This window comes from Aegilops tauschii, chromosome 2 (assembly GCF_002575655.3).
Source record: "Aegilops tauschii subsp. strangulata cultivar AL8/78 chromosome 2, Aet v6.0, whole genome shotgun sequence".
Taxonomy (NCBI): Eukaryota; Viridiplantae; Streptophyta; class Magnoliopsida; order Poales; family Poaceae; genus Aegilops; species Aegilops tauschii.
Window position 1 is genome coordinate 572,079,379 of NC_053036.3, and position 13,508 is coordinate 572,092,886.

The following is a 13,508-nucleotide window of genomic DNA, read 5'->3' on the forward strand; positions in this document are numbered from 1 at the left end:
CAAGAGGCTGCAGATCCCCGATGGAGACCTCGAGGAGGCGGGCACGTTTCAAGGGGTCAGCCCGGGAAGAAATCAGCCAAAAGGTAAAATCACGCTGTCCGTCACATTTGGGGGCGAGCTAAACTATAGGACGGAAAGAATCATTTTTGATGTTGCCAAGATCCCCTTGCCGTATAATGGGATCCTTGGCCGCCCGGCGCTGGCCAAGTTCATGGCGGCATCACATTACGCTTACAACACGTTGAAGATGCCCGGACCAGTGAGCATCATCACCGTCCCCTCCGACAAGAAGGACGCACTCATCTGCGCTGACCAACTGTACCGGGAGGCAGTTGCAGCAGATGCCACCAATGCACTTGCTCCTGCCACTGGATCCCCGGGAGGGAAGAAGACCGGCAAGACCTCCTGCACCCACTCCGGCAAGCGCACCTCCTCGGAGTGTTGCGCTCCCGTCGAGTAAGTGCCAGAGAGCTCCACCGGCAAGAGCAAGAAATTCAGAGCTACACCACCAGAGATCAAGAAGGTGCCCGTCAAGGAGGATGGCACGGGTGGGGCTTTCACTATAAGCTCGACCCTTGACAGTAAATAGGAAAGCGTGCTCGTCGCCTTCCTGCGGGTGAATGTCGATGTGTTTGCATGGCAAGCATCTGACATCCCCGGTGTTCCCAAGGAGGTGATTGAGAACCATCTTGTTGTCTGTCCTCATGCGCGGCCCGTCAAGCAGAAGGTCAGGAAGCAAGCTGTGGAGCGACAAGAGTTCATCGTTGAAGAGATCAGGAAGTTGGAGGAGGCAGGCCTGGTTAGAGGAATACTCCACCCCATGTGGTTGGCCAATCCAGTGGTAGTGCGTAAGGCAAATGGGAAATGAAGGATGTGTATTGACTACACAGATATCAATAAAGCCTGTCCAAAGGATCCTTTCCCCTTGCCATGCATTGACCAGATAGTCGACTCCACTGCTGGCTGTGACCTGCTGTCGTTCCTCGACGCCTACTCAGGATACCACCAGATCTTCATGATGAAGGAAGACGAAGAGAAGACCGCGTTTATCACCCCATGTGGTACGCACTGTTTTGTACGGATGCCTTTCGGGTTGAAAAGCGCTGGTTCAACATTTGCTCGAGCAGTCCAAGTTGGTTTTGAGTCACAGCTGCATAGAAATATGGAAGCTTATATGGATGACATTGTGGTCAAAACCAAGGACGGGGCGACGCTCATACAAGACTTAGAAGAAACATTTGTAAATTTGCGCAAGATCAACCTCAAGATGAACCCTGAGAAGTGTGTCTTCGGTGTTCCATCCGACCAGCTTCTCAGATTCTTCGTATCACAGCGTGGGATCGAAGCAAACCCTGACAAAATCAAGGCGATCGAGCAGATTGAAGCGCCAAGGCAGGTCAAGGACGTCCGAAGGTTCGCCGGCTGCATTGCTGCCCTAAGTAGGTTCATCTCCAAATTTGCCGAGCGCGCCCTCCCCTTTTTCAAAGTTTTGAAAAAGGCGGGTCCAATGGAATGGACCCTGGAGGCAGAGGCGGCGCTGCAAGATCTGAAGAGGTACCTCTCTTCTACGCCAACACTCATTGCACCTAAGCCACAAGAGCCGTTGCTGCTATATCTAGCGGCAACGAATCAAGTGGTCAGTGCCATGCTTGTGGCACAGAGAGAACTTGAGGAAGGAGCAACGGCAACGACTGAGCTATCGGATGGAGGGCTAGGGTGTGACCCAGCACGGCATGAGGCCAGCAAGATGGGACCCCGGCAAGGCCCGATCTCGGCAAGACAGAGTTTGCGCAGGTAGGCGAGGTGGAACAAAAGAAGAAGGTGGTGCAGCACCCAGTCTATTTTGTCAGTTCCCTCTTGCAGGGAGCTAGGTCAAGATATTCTGGCATACAGAAGCTACTTTCCGGCCTTCTCATGGCCTCGAGAAAGCTGTGCCACTATTTCCAAGCACACGAGATCACCGTTGTCATCCGCCTCCCTTTGCAACGAATCTTGCACAACCCAGATGCGACAGGGAGGATTGTGGAGTGGGCATTGGAGCTGTCAAGCTTTGGCCTCAAGTTTGAAAGTACTTCAACGATCGAGAGCCGAGCCTTGGCAGAGTCCATAGCAGAATGGACTCCGACGTCCGACGAAGAAATTCAAGAGACCGCCCTTCCCGGCAAGGAGACATACTGCGATTGGATTATGTACTTTGATGGAGCTTTCTCACTGCAAGGTGCTGGTGCCGGTGTACTACTTGTCGCACCCACCGGAGAGCGCCTCAAGTACGTAATCCAGATGCACTTTCCCCGGGAAAAATGAACAAACAACACGGCAGAGTACGAGGGGTTGCTTGGCGGTCTCAGGATTGCAGCAGACCTCGGAATCAGGAAGCTCATTGTCAGAGGTGATTCGCAGCTCGTCGTCAAGCAAGTCAACAAGGATTAATAGAGCTCGTTGATGGAGGCCTACGTGAATGAAGTGAGGAAATTGGAAGAACGTTTTGATGGCCTACAGGCAGAGCATGTACCCCGAGCGAAGAACAACATTGCAGACGACCTGTCGAAACGCAGTGCCCTCAAGTTGCCTGTGGAACCAGGTACCTTTGTACTTCAGTTAACTCAGCCATCCGTTGAACCGTCAGCAGGGCAGAACAAGTGAAGGAAAACAAGCCCCGGCAAGAACCTTCCCGCCGAGCTCCCAGGAGCCGCCGTCAAGGAGGTTGCCGGGTACCCCAAGCTTGCCGAGGGGCAGCCACCTCCGGCGGGGCCCCAGGCCCTGACCGTAGAGGAAGCTGCCCCTACGGCCAAAGATGAGCCTTTAGTCCTCGCCGTCGAGCCCCAGGCTCCGGCATGGGCGCAGCACACGTCCGTTTCCTCCAAACAGGGGAACTCCCTGAGGAATAGGAAGAAGCAGAGAGAGTAGCCCGTGGTCCAACATGTACCAGTTTGTGGATGACACCCTGTACAGAAGGAGACCAAACGGTGTGAAGCTGAAGTGCGTTCCTCAAGAGGATAGACTGGAGCTGTTGGCAGAGATACATGGAGGCATATGTGGCTCCCACATAGGGTCAAGAGCCCTTTCCGGCAAGGTTTCTTTTGGCCCACAGCCCTCCAGGATGCGGTTGCTCTAGTGACCAAGTGTGAATCGTGTCAGTTCCATTCAAAGAAGCTTCATCAACCAGCTCAAGCCCTTCAAACAATACCTCTCTCCTGGCCATTTTCGGTCTGGGGGCTCGACATACTGGGCCCTTTCCCCCGCGCTGTCGGGGGCTTTGAGTACTTGTACATCGCAATCGACAAGTTCACAAAGTGGCCCGAAGTGCAAGCAGTGAGGAAGGTAACAGCACAATCAGCCATCAAGTTCTTCAAGGGGCTAGTTTGCCGTTTTGGTGTGCCGAACAGGGTCATCACCGACAATGGCACACAGTTCACAAGCCGCACCTTCATGCAGTACATCCAGGACCTCGGTAGCAAGGTCTGTTTCGTTTCGGTGGCGCACCCACGGAGCAACGGCCAGGTGGAGAGGGCAAATGCTGAAGTACTGTGAGGCTTGAGGACAAAGACTTTTGATAGGCTGCACATGTGTGGAAGGCGCTAGATTGATGAGTTGCCGGCGATTCTTTGGTCGATCAGAATGACGCCAAATCGAGCCACCAGCCAGACACCCTTTGCCCTGGTATACGGGGCAGAAGCAGTTCTCCCCACAAAACTCACATACGGGTCACCTCGAGTGCTTGCTTATGATGAGCTTGAGCAAGAGCAGTTGCGGCAAGACGACGCGACACTCTTGAGGAAGATCGTCTTCGGGCGGCTGTGCGAGCTGCACGCTACCAGCAAGCTTTGCGCCGCTACCATAGCCGCAAGGTTAATGCCAGAAGTTTTGAGGAAGGCGACCTTGTTCTTCGGCGCATTCAGTCGGCCAAGAATTCCAACAAGTTGACGCTGAAGTGGGAAGGCCCTTATCGGGTAATACGATTCACCAGGCCTGGCGCAGTCCGCCTAGAGACCGAAGATGGTATTCCATTGAGCTACTCCTGGAAAATCAAACATCTTTGTAAGTTTTATCCGTAAGGCGCGGTTGCCGGGCCTCCCGGCAAACCACCTGTTGTACAATCCTTGCCGGCAAGGCATGTAACCCTTTGTACAAAGCCAGGCGCAGACCCTGAGCATAAATAAATGAAGCGCTGGCGCCCTAGGTTTTAGCATGCATGCTAGGTTGAGTCTCTCTCTCTTTGTTAGGGTTGATAGTGCTCAGCGGCAACTAACCCTTAGCATAGAGGTCGAGCGTGTGTCTTTCTGTCTTTTCTTTGGTTCGCAGGCTGCACGGGCGTTTCTGCCAAACCATTTAAGAGCAGGAAGACGGACCGACATCCTCGACCCCGGCAAGCCATTCTCGGGGGCTGCAAATTCAAGTATCCAACCACGGCAAGCCAAGGTTGCCGGGGGCTGCAGATTCAGATAAGTCTTCTATATCCTGTTATGCGTTTCCGTATGGGACTTGGGTGTATGAAACCTCGTTTATTCCTGAACCACCGTGCTCCCCCTTTCCTATGCCCAAGAACTCCTCATTGGGCTGGAACTTGGTTGCAGTTGCGGTGACAAAGGAACAAACGAAGGGCCTAATCCTACTTCGCCCTGCCTCCGCCAAGAGCGTGAGTATGGTCGAGCTATGAAGTGGGGGGACGGCAAGGCCTGTTGCCGGGCGACAATGTTTATCTTAAAAATAACAAGGATTTATTCCTTGGCATGGTCCTCGCTCCCGCACAAAAGAACCCGGCAAACACCCTTTTTTCATTAGAACGTTGCAAACAAGTACATTTCATACGGAATGTAAGCATAAGCTGGGGGATTACAAGGTTTAAATCTGACAAATGCCCACAGGCTTAAAAACTAAAAAAAAGGATAAAATGCCCGTAATCCCTTTCTTGTCCCTCTCACCAGGAAGCGGACCAAGATAGTAGAAGGGCAAAAGGAGTGCCTAGGCGAGGTACGAGCAGCAGAAGACACCAAGAGAACATCCTGGCAGTCGTCCAGAAGAAGGCCGGTGATGACGGTGCCGAAGAAGAGCCGAAAGACGAGGCAGCAGGCCGGCAATACGTGACGAAGGCGTCGATGCCATCGTACTCTGACTTGACGGCCCGCCACCCGCCTTCTTTGTCTTCCCCGTCCCTCCAACGCCAGCCACCCAAGGCGACGACCCCGAGAAGTTCAAGGAGCTGGTGATGCAGATGATGGTGCTGCCGGCGTCGCCCAGGGACGGTGTGTCCGACGCCTAGTCGGACCCGTCATCCTCCCGCCCGGTACCCTCGTCGTCGTTGTCGCTGTCCTCCTCGTCACTCTCACCCGAAGAGGAGCTTTCTCCATCGGTCGAGCTCTCTGCACGTCACCCTAGCCTGTGTCCCGAGCGCCCGAAGACCTTGATGGAGAGCAGGTCGCTCTCCGCTAGCTTGAAGTAGAGGACGTGCCCATCCATCAAGCAATGGGCACGTGTGAAGGTTTTCCAGCCCCGACGATGAAGCATCACATGAGGGGTGGGGAACCCTATGTTCACCCCCATGTCGCCATGGCAACACCCCTCCATGTGAAGCCTTAGCCTTGGTGGCCGGTCGATCTCCAGCACCCTCGCAAACGCCTCGGGAAGGCGAAGGCGGCTGCGCGGCGGCTCGCGCAGCTGCAGGATGAACTCCAGCGCCGTGTCCCCGACATGGCCGCTCGACGAAGCAGGAGGAGACGGCGCAGGGGATGGTGACGGAGATGGTGACGACGTGGGTGTCCCCCTACCACGCCCACCTCTTCCTCGACCGCCTCGCCGACCGCGACCCCAGCCGGCGCCTCTACCTCGAGTGTGGCCTTCACCTTGGGCATCCGGCTCTTCCTTGACAGCCGCAGCTCTCTGGCGGGAGGAAGACCTGGTCGCCTCCGCGGAAGAACGGCCACGACCACGCCCTCTCGCCATGGCAGTGGATGGAGAATGGAGACGAAGGGGAGACACGAGGAGATGCTCCTCCACCTCCCCCTGAGTCCCCTTTTTATAGTTGGGCAGGGAAGGCTAAAAGACTGGCTCTACGCCTCTGAAGAGCCCGCTCTGGTCCGGCTCATTAATTTGGCAACGAGCAAAGCCATCGACCGCCCTCCCCGCCCAATCAAAGACGCGTAAGGATTGGCCACCGCGGGTCTTCCCATATCCTGAGCGTCTGTCACCTACCCCACGCCGTGCATGCAGCGTACGTCGTGCAAGAGGAGGGCGTAGTGGGAAACATGGAACGACGGTTCCAAGGCAGAGAGTGTAAATGAGCAGCGGCCCTGCAGTTTTAAAAGGGGCACGCAAGCCGCCTCTTTACTATTCACCACGGGATGACGCGAGCATGCTGCGGTCATCCCACGCACAACCCCCACGTCACGCATTCAACACGGGTCGTACGGAAGCGCAACAGGCGTGGAAGTTACTGTGGTAAAACTCCACCGCACGCGCGCCCGCGCACCTTTCTGGGCCTGGCCCAATAACGCCCCGCGCTTATATGTTGCCCAGGCCCGGGGGCTCCTGTCGGTGTACAAAAGTAGGGGTCCTTTTTGTACCCCTTTACTTGTGCGCGGGCAGTCACAGCCACACAGCCGCAGCCGCGCTTGCCGGGGCAAAGGAAGCAAAGGCACAAGACTACTAGAGCAATGCTCAAGACCAGAAGCATGAAGAGCGGAGGGGCGAGGTGAAGCTCCCCCGGCAAGGCCCTTGCCAGGGTGGCCTTCACGGCCCCGGCAAGAGCCTTGCCGGGGCGACTTGCCCAAACACCAACAAGGCCGCCACCCTTGAGTCTAAGAGTTCCGGCGCCATCAACCACACTGGAACCAAGGCTCGGGAGGCACCTCCATGGTGGCATGCAGATCTTTGTGAAGACAAAAAGGCTTGCAAGGCCTAGACAGGAACCAGGAAACAAGATAACAACAAGGCTCCTTGCCGAGGATGCCCACGAGCCCCGGCAAGGTTCCTGCCGAAGATACCCACGAGGCCCCGGCAAGACTCGTGCCGAGGGAACCCACAAGGCCCCGGCAAGATCCTTGCCGGGAATATCAGCAAGACTACGGCAAGGCCTTGCCGCCCCATCGCCGCTCCAGACCAGCGACCGGCCCACCAACTAAACGGGTACCCACGTGGTTGTACGTGGCTCCCAGGCCAACTAGTCAAGCACCTACATGGTGGCATGTAGATCTTCGTGAAGACCCTGCCATCACCCAGCTTACCAGCCTACCAGTCTACATGGCATTGCATGCCTTGTTGGCCTGCACGCGTGTCGAAGCAAGACGCAGCGGCGACGGACGGGACGGGCTCCATTGCCATTCCCGATAAAGCAAGAGGACACCTAAGTAGCGCATTTAATGTGTTTTGTCCTGTGATGTCAGGCGATAAACTCGACTACTGTATACCTTTCCGCCTCCTGTGTGCCACTGTGGCAGCCCCTTTTGACTATAAAAGGAGGCCCGCGGCGTACTATGAAGGGATTCGGATTTTTTGGACCCGACACGCACTGTAGCTAGTCCAAGAACACCAGATAAACACAAACCAGCAGGATTAGGGTATTACGCATCACTTGCGGCCTGAACCTAGATAAACTCCCCCGTGTTGATCTTCTAAACTTGCTCTTTTTACAGCCTCGCGCCCCAGCAACCGTAGTAGGGATTCCCTGTGATCCCATAGGTGTCGTTCTTGAACCCCGACAGGTATTATCTTTATTTTAAATTTGACACTCTATATTAGAAGTTAATGTATTTAAAGGGTAAGTGATATAATATGAATCATTTGTTGGCTAATAAAAATACATTTTGTTTCAACCTGGCATAGAAGAACACACATAATTAATATTTAGTAGTTTGCAAAATCAAATTGTTTGCTCTGATTCTGGAATGACCATTAGAATCTTCTATTTCATGACTCATGGACTAATATTATTAGGATTGGTAGCTTCTTTACAAGTCACATTAGGTAATTTAAATCTAAGTGAATGTGATATTTCATTATTTCTCCATGGTTGATAATAATTGCAAGATCCATGGCGCAAACCCAAATGAAATTTTCTCATAGATATTGCTTTGTTGGATCATGGCCAAGTAGCAACATCATAACCATCCTGTTGCAAATATGTAGGTTCTAAATACTATCAAACCTGGGATATTTCTCTCTACACCCAAAATATCCTTCTCTAGAATTTTCCCGAATCAAATGATCAAACCTTGGAAAGTATCGTCTCCTTGATTATACTTGAAGCGTCTATAACCTTATCAAATATCATTACGATATATGATATTCCAAAATATTTTACGTTGGCCTGAAGCCAGAACCTTTAGATCTTCCATACCAAATTTGTTGATATTATGACTGCACATTAACCTTCTAGAATGTTCTCATGTATGCATTGCTACTCCCTCTGTTCCTAAATATAAGTTTCTTTTGGAGATTTCAATGCGGACTACATACGGATGTATATAGACGTACTTTCGAGTGTAGATTCACTTGTTTTGCTCTGTATATAGTCCGTAGTGGGATCTCTAGAAAGACTTACATGTTCACCGCAGTATATGTGTGCACTGTATAGTGCCAAGTGGTTAGACATATGATTGTGAAAGATCACCACTTTTTTTCTTAAGCACTGGTGCTTCTTCGTTTTATACAAGCACCTTTATAAGCTCCTTGTATTGTACATGATCTAAGAAGGCACCTTTGTGTCACCGCCTAATGTTAAGTAACCATGAGATACTACTGTGTACTGCCTCCATTCCAATGAATAAGTTGCGCAAGCTTTCCGAAATTCACTTTGACCTTAAATGAGACTAACGAAATGTGGATTATTTGTGGAAAAAATTATGCCGCTGAATTCATATTGTAAAGAATTTTCAATGTTATAATTTTCAAATCACAAAGTATATATTTTTGAAATAATTTACGGTCCAAGATGGATTTTGTGGCCAGTTACTCCCCTGCACCATAACTTTCTTCGGACCAGTTTCTTTCATTGATCGTTATTATTTCAATTCATCTGGCTCTCTTGAGCACATCTATAAACCTCATAATATGGACATTGTTCGTGCTACATGGTTGGGAGCATGCGTACACATCAAATCACCTCAGCTCAATTGTTAATGAAGTATAAATTGCATATAAATTAAAAATTGCACATGATGCTCCAAGGCATGTAAAGAGGTTGGTTTTTTCTGGCAAAACAGCAGCGTGACTGTTTCCATTTGGTCATTCAAGATGTGGTACGAAATGGATTATGCAGCATGCAAAGATGAAACATGCAGCAACAAGATTGTCATCCGTTGCAAATTGAATTTGTCACACTCCTTTGAGCCTCAAAATATGGAGACGTGTATTTATTTGGTTAAAAAAGAATTTAACCAAAAATTACCGTATCAAAAACCCATTGTTGTTTTGTACTTTATCTAGAATTTCTGGTGTGACCAATTTCTTGGCCCCGCTTCTCTAGCTCATCTATCTTGTCGATATTAGGGCTTTCCCAATGCTGACCCCCAAAACGGACACACTATTTGTGCGCGGCCTGCTCCGTACTAGTCGGCAGATGGTGATGCTCAACCACTGTCTAATTTTTGGTTCTTGGTTTTCTCTCGGTGGATTTTAAACTCACACTACTAGGGAAATGCTTATACACAGGAGCTCACCAGTAGCGCTGGAAAAAAGCAATCGTTACTGCTAAATAGCGGTAGCGCTAGTCCGGGGCAGCGCTACAAGTAATGCTTTAGCAGTAGCGCTGGAAACACAAAAAACGCTACTACTAAGTGGGACCCAACGCTCCCACTGATGCTAGTTGTAGTAGCAGCGCTGTCCAGAAAACAATGCTACTACTAAGTCATTATTGGTAGCGCTTTATTGTACAGCACCGCTACTGCTAATGGGCCCCTCTTAATGGTAGCGCTTTTTCTGGAAAGCGCTACTACTAAGTACCATAGCAGCAGTGCTTTCTAGGAAGCAGCGCTACTGCTAGTTGCGGCTGGTGCCACCTTTTCACCCCCTCCCCCTCCTCCCCCTTTGCACTCTCCCCCATCCTTTCCCCTCTCCCCTCTCCACCATTGTTGCCCTTCTTCTCTCTTCCTCCTATCTCTCTTCTCACCCCATTAATGCCCCCCTCCACCATAACTCTCCTCCATAAATGGCCTTCTCATCTCTCTCTTCTCCTACCTCTCTTCTCTCCCATTAATGCCCCCCTCCACCATAACTCCCTCTCCATTAGTTAGCTAGAGTCATCTCTCCTCCCCAACAACTAGATCTAGCTAGCTATTTAGCCATCCACACTTTCGATCCGTATAGGTAGCGAAAGGCCTCATCTAAGCGTGCTCGGTGTCTCTCGGGAGATATATATAAATAGGTGAGTAAAAAGTTGTTCATTTCAAGAATGGAAATATGTGTGTGAATGAGAATATGTGTGTTTGGGATATGGAGAGATTTGTGCAAGTGACATGCCCCCGAGTTGCTTATGTTTTGTCGAAATGTCGATTTATTTCCGTTTCGGTGAATTTCGAGCAAACTCAATATGTCCTATTTTAGGCAAGGTCAAGCCAAAAATTTATATGACTTTGAAGCACGCATGCATTTTGTTTATAACCCTTTTGCTTGTTATACCCTGCAGTCGGTCATGAAGGTGAGTGGAAGGAACGTGGAGCGATACATGCAATCCACGGTGATGGACATGTATGCAAATAATCGGACTAGGATTAGATGTCCGTGGGCAAGATGCAAAGAAGGAGTCCTTTTGGACCCTTTTGATCATGGCACTTTGAAGGCGCACCTGCTGATGAATGGTTTCATGGATGGCTATACTCGGTGGATAAGTGAAGAAGATGATGATGATGAGGACACTACAGGAATCAGGCACTTTGTCGTCCGCCATGGCGGACGGCAAAGGCATACTTGGCGTACGGCAAAGCCTTTGCCGTCCGTCAGCAGACGGCAACAGGTCCGGCTGAATAGGCTACAGCGAAGGCTTCTTTGCCGTCCGCTGGCGGACGGCAAAGATGAAATGGTCTTTGCCGTCAGCCGGCTGACGGCAAAGGTCCTGGACGGCACACGTGGCAGCTTATGGCCGTTAGGGGGCTAATGGTGCGCTTTGCCGTCCGCTGGCAGACGGCAAAGACCATTGCACCTTTGTCGTCAGCCAGCAGACGACAAAGTAACCAAATAGGCCAGCCCCCAGGTTGTACAGGTAGCTGCCACGTGTCATCTTTGCCGTCTGCTGGCTTATGGCAAATCTCTTTGCCGTCTGCCAGCGGACGACAAAGATCCTGTATAGCCCCTGTTTTTTCTGTTTTTCTGTTTTTTTCTTAAATTCATTCAATTTGAACACACAAGTTTCAACACACAAATTTCAACACACAAATTTCACAGAAGACATATCCAACACACAAGTTTCATCATATGTACATACATAACCAACACATAGTTCCATCCATACATATTACAAAAGTTTCACATTGTTCATCCAACACCGTTATCCATCCATCCATGCATATAACAAGTTCCATACATGCAAGTTCATCGATACAAAATAAAGAAGAAAGGGAAAAGAAGCACTCCATCCATGCAAGCTTCTATGAATTAAATGAAATCTGCAAAATGGGAAACAAGAAAGTTGGAAGAAGAAAAGAAAATGAAGAAGAAGAAGACTAGAAGAAGAAGAAGAAGAAGGTTTTTACCCTTTTTCTTCTCATTCTTCTTCTTTTATTCTTTCTTTTTCTTCTCTTTCTTCTTCTATTCTTTCTTTTTCTCCTCTTCCTTGTTTTTCTTCTTCTTATTCCTTATTTGTGTCAATTTAGAGCTTACATAGGTAATTATGCCAATTTTTAGCTAACTAAGCTTATTATGTCAATTTGGAGGAAAATAAGGTAAGTATAGGTCATTTTTGTGCTAACATAAGTAATTTTGGAGCTAACCTAGCTAAAATGGATCATATTGGAGCTAACCTAGGTAAACTTGGTCATTTTGGAGCTAACCTAGGTAAACTTGGTCGTTTTGGAGCTAACCTAGCTAAAATGGATCATATTGGAGCTAACCTAGGTAAACTTGGTCATTTTGGAGCTAACCTAGGTAAAATGGACCATATTGGAGCTAACCTAGGTTAAATGGGTCATTTTGGAGCTAACTTAACTAATTATGACATTTTTAGTTAACTAAGCATAATTATGCCATTTTTTACACAAGTAAGCCAAGTGTATGTCTTTATTGAGCAAACCTAGGAAACTAAGCATATTAGAGATAACTTAGCATATTAGAGCTAACTTATGTCATTTCGGAGGAAACAAAGGTAAGTATATATAGATCATTTTGGAGATCTGACATACCTAACATAGTTCACTCCTCCTTCTTCTTCTCCTTCTCCTTCCTCATCCTGATGCGCCAAGAGCGGCGAGGCGGTGGAGGCAGTGGGATGTAGTCTTCTACCACAATTGGCATGGTCATGTCGCCCGGCTGTGGGATCGCCAGTGCCACCACCATCGCGAGGTCATTGTCAGGCACCACCACCATCGTGAGGCCATCTTCAGGCAGCACCATCACTAGGTCATCCTCAGCCACCACCATCACTTGCCCATCGTCAGCCACCACCATCGCTAGGTCATCCTCAGCCACCACCATCTGTTGCCCATCGTCAGCCTGCACCTCCTCATCCCCACTCTGCTCCTCTTCTTCCCCACTCCATTCCGGATCATCCTCGCTGTTGCTTTTGCTGCAGCCAGAGTCGCTGCTGCTTTGGCTATAGCCAGAGTCGCTGGTGCTGCTCCCATTGCCTAACCAAATGCAACAATGACCGTTAACAATCGATGTGAGACAAAGCCAAATGTAGAGGAAGAAGAGGCAAAACGTACTGGCATCATCATCGTCCATGTGGCGCATGCGACACATAGTCGTGTTGAACACCTTCATGGTGAGCATGGCGTCGCCGTCGTACTTGAAGAGAAGGAAGTACCCGTGCCGCAGGTCGTAGGCATAGTAGAACTGCTCCCAGCCACGACACAGGTACATGTGGTTGTACCTGATCACCAACTCCACATCCCAATGCCTGCGAAGCCCGCTGCAGGCTTGTCGCAGCTTCACATTCTTTAGCCGATGGTTGTCTAGCATCTTCATAAAAGTGTCAGGCAGCCTCTGCAGTTTGGGACAAGGAGTGATGTAGCAAACAACAGAGTTATCATAATGACATGGGTGAAGGGGAGATCTCTCCTTTTATATACATGCCTACTGGAGGAAGTCCCAAGTATGATACTGAAGAACTCGAAAGCATCCAACTCGTACTCTGGTGTGGCAGAGCAGAGTTTGTGGTGGCGGCTTCCTCCCATCTCTGATAAGCAGCAGAAGAGACCAATTAGTACCGTTACAACATTATCATACAACATTATAGCAGTACAAGTTTTGAGCAGAAGATAATCAACTACACGGAGTTATCATTTCACATTCAAAAAGCAATGCACTTGTGGACATATGATGGCTCTAGGTTGACATACTAGAGCTGAGCACAAGATTTATTA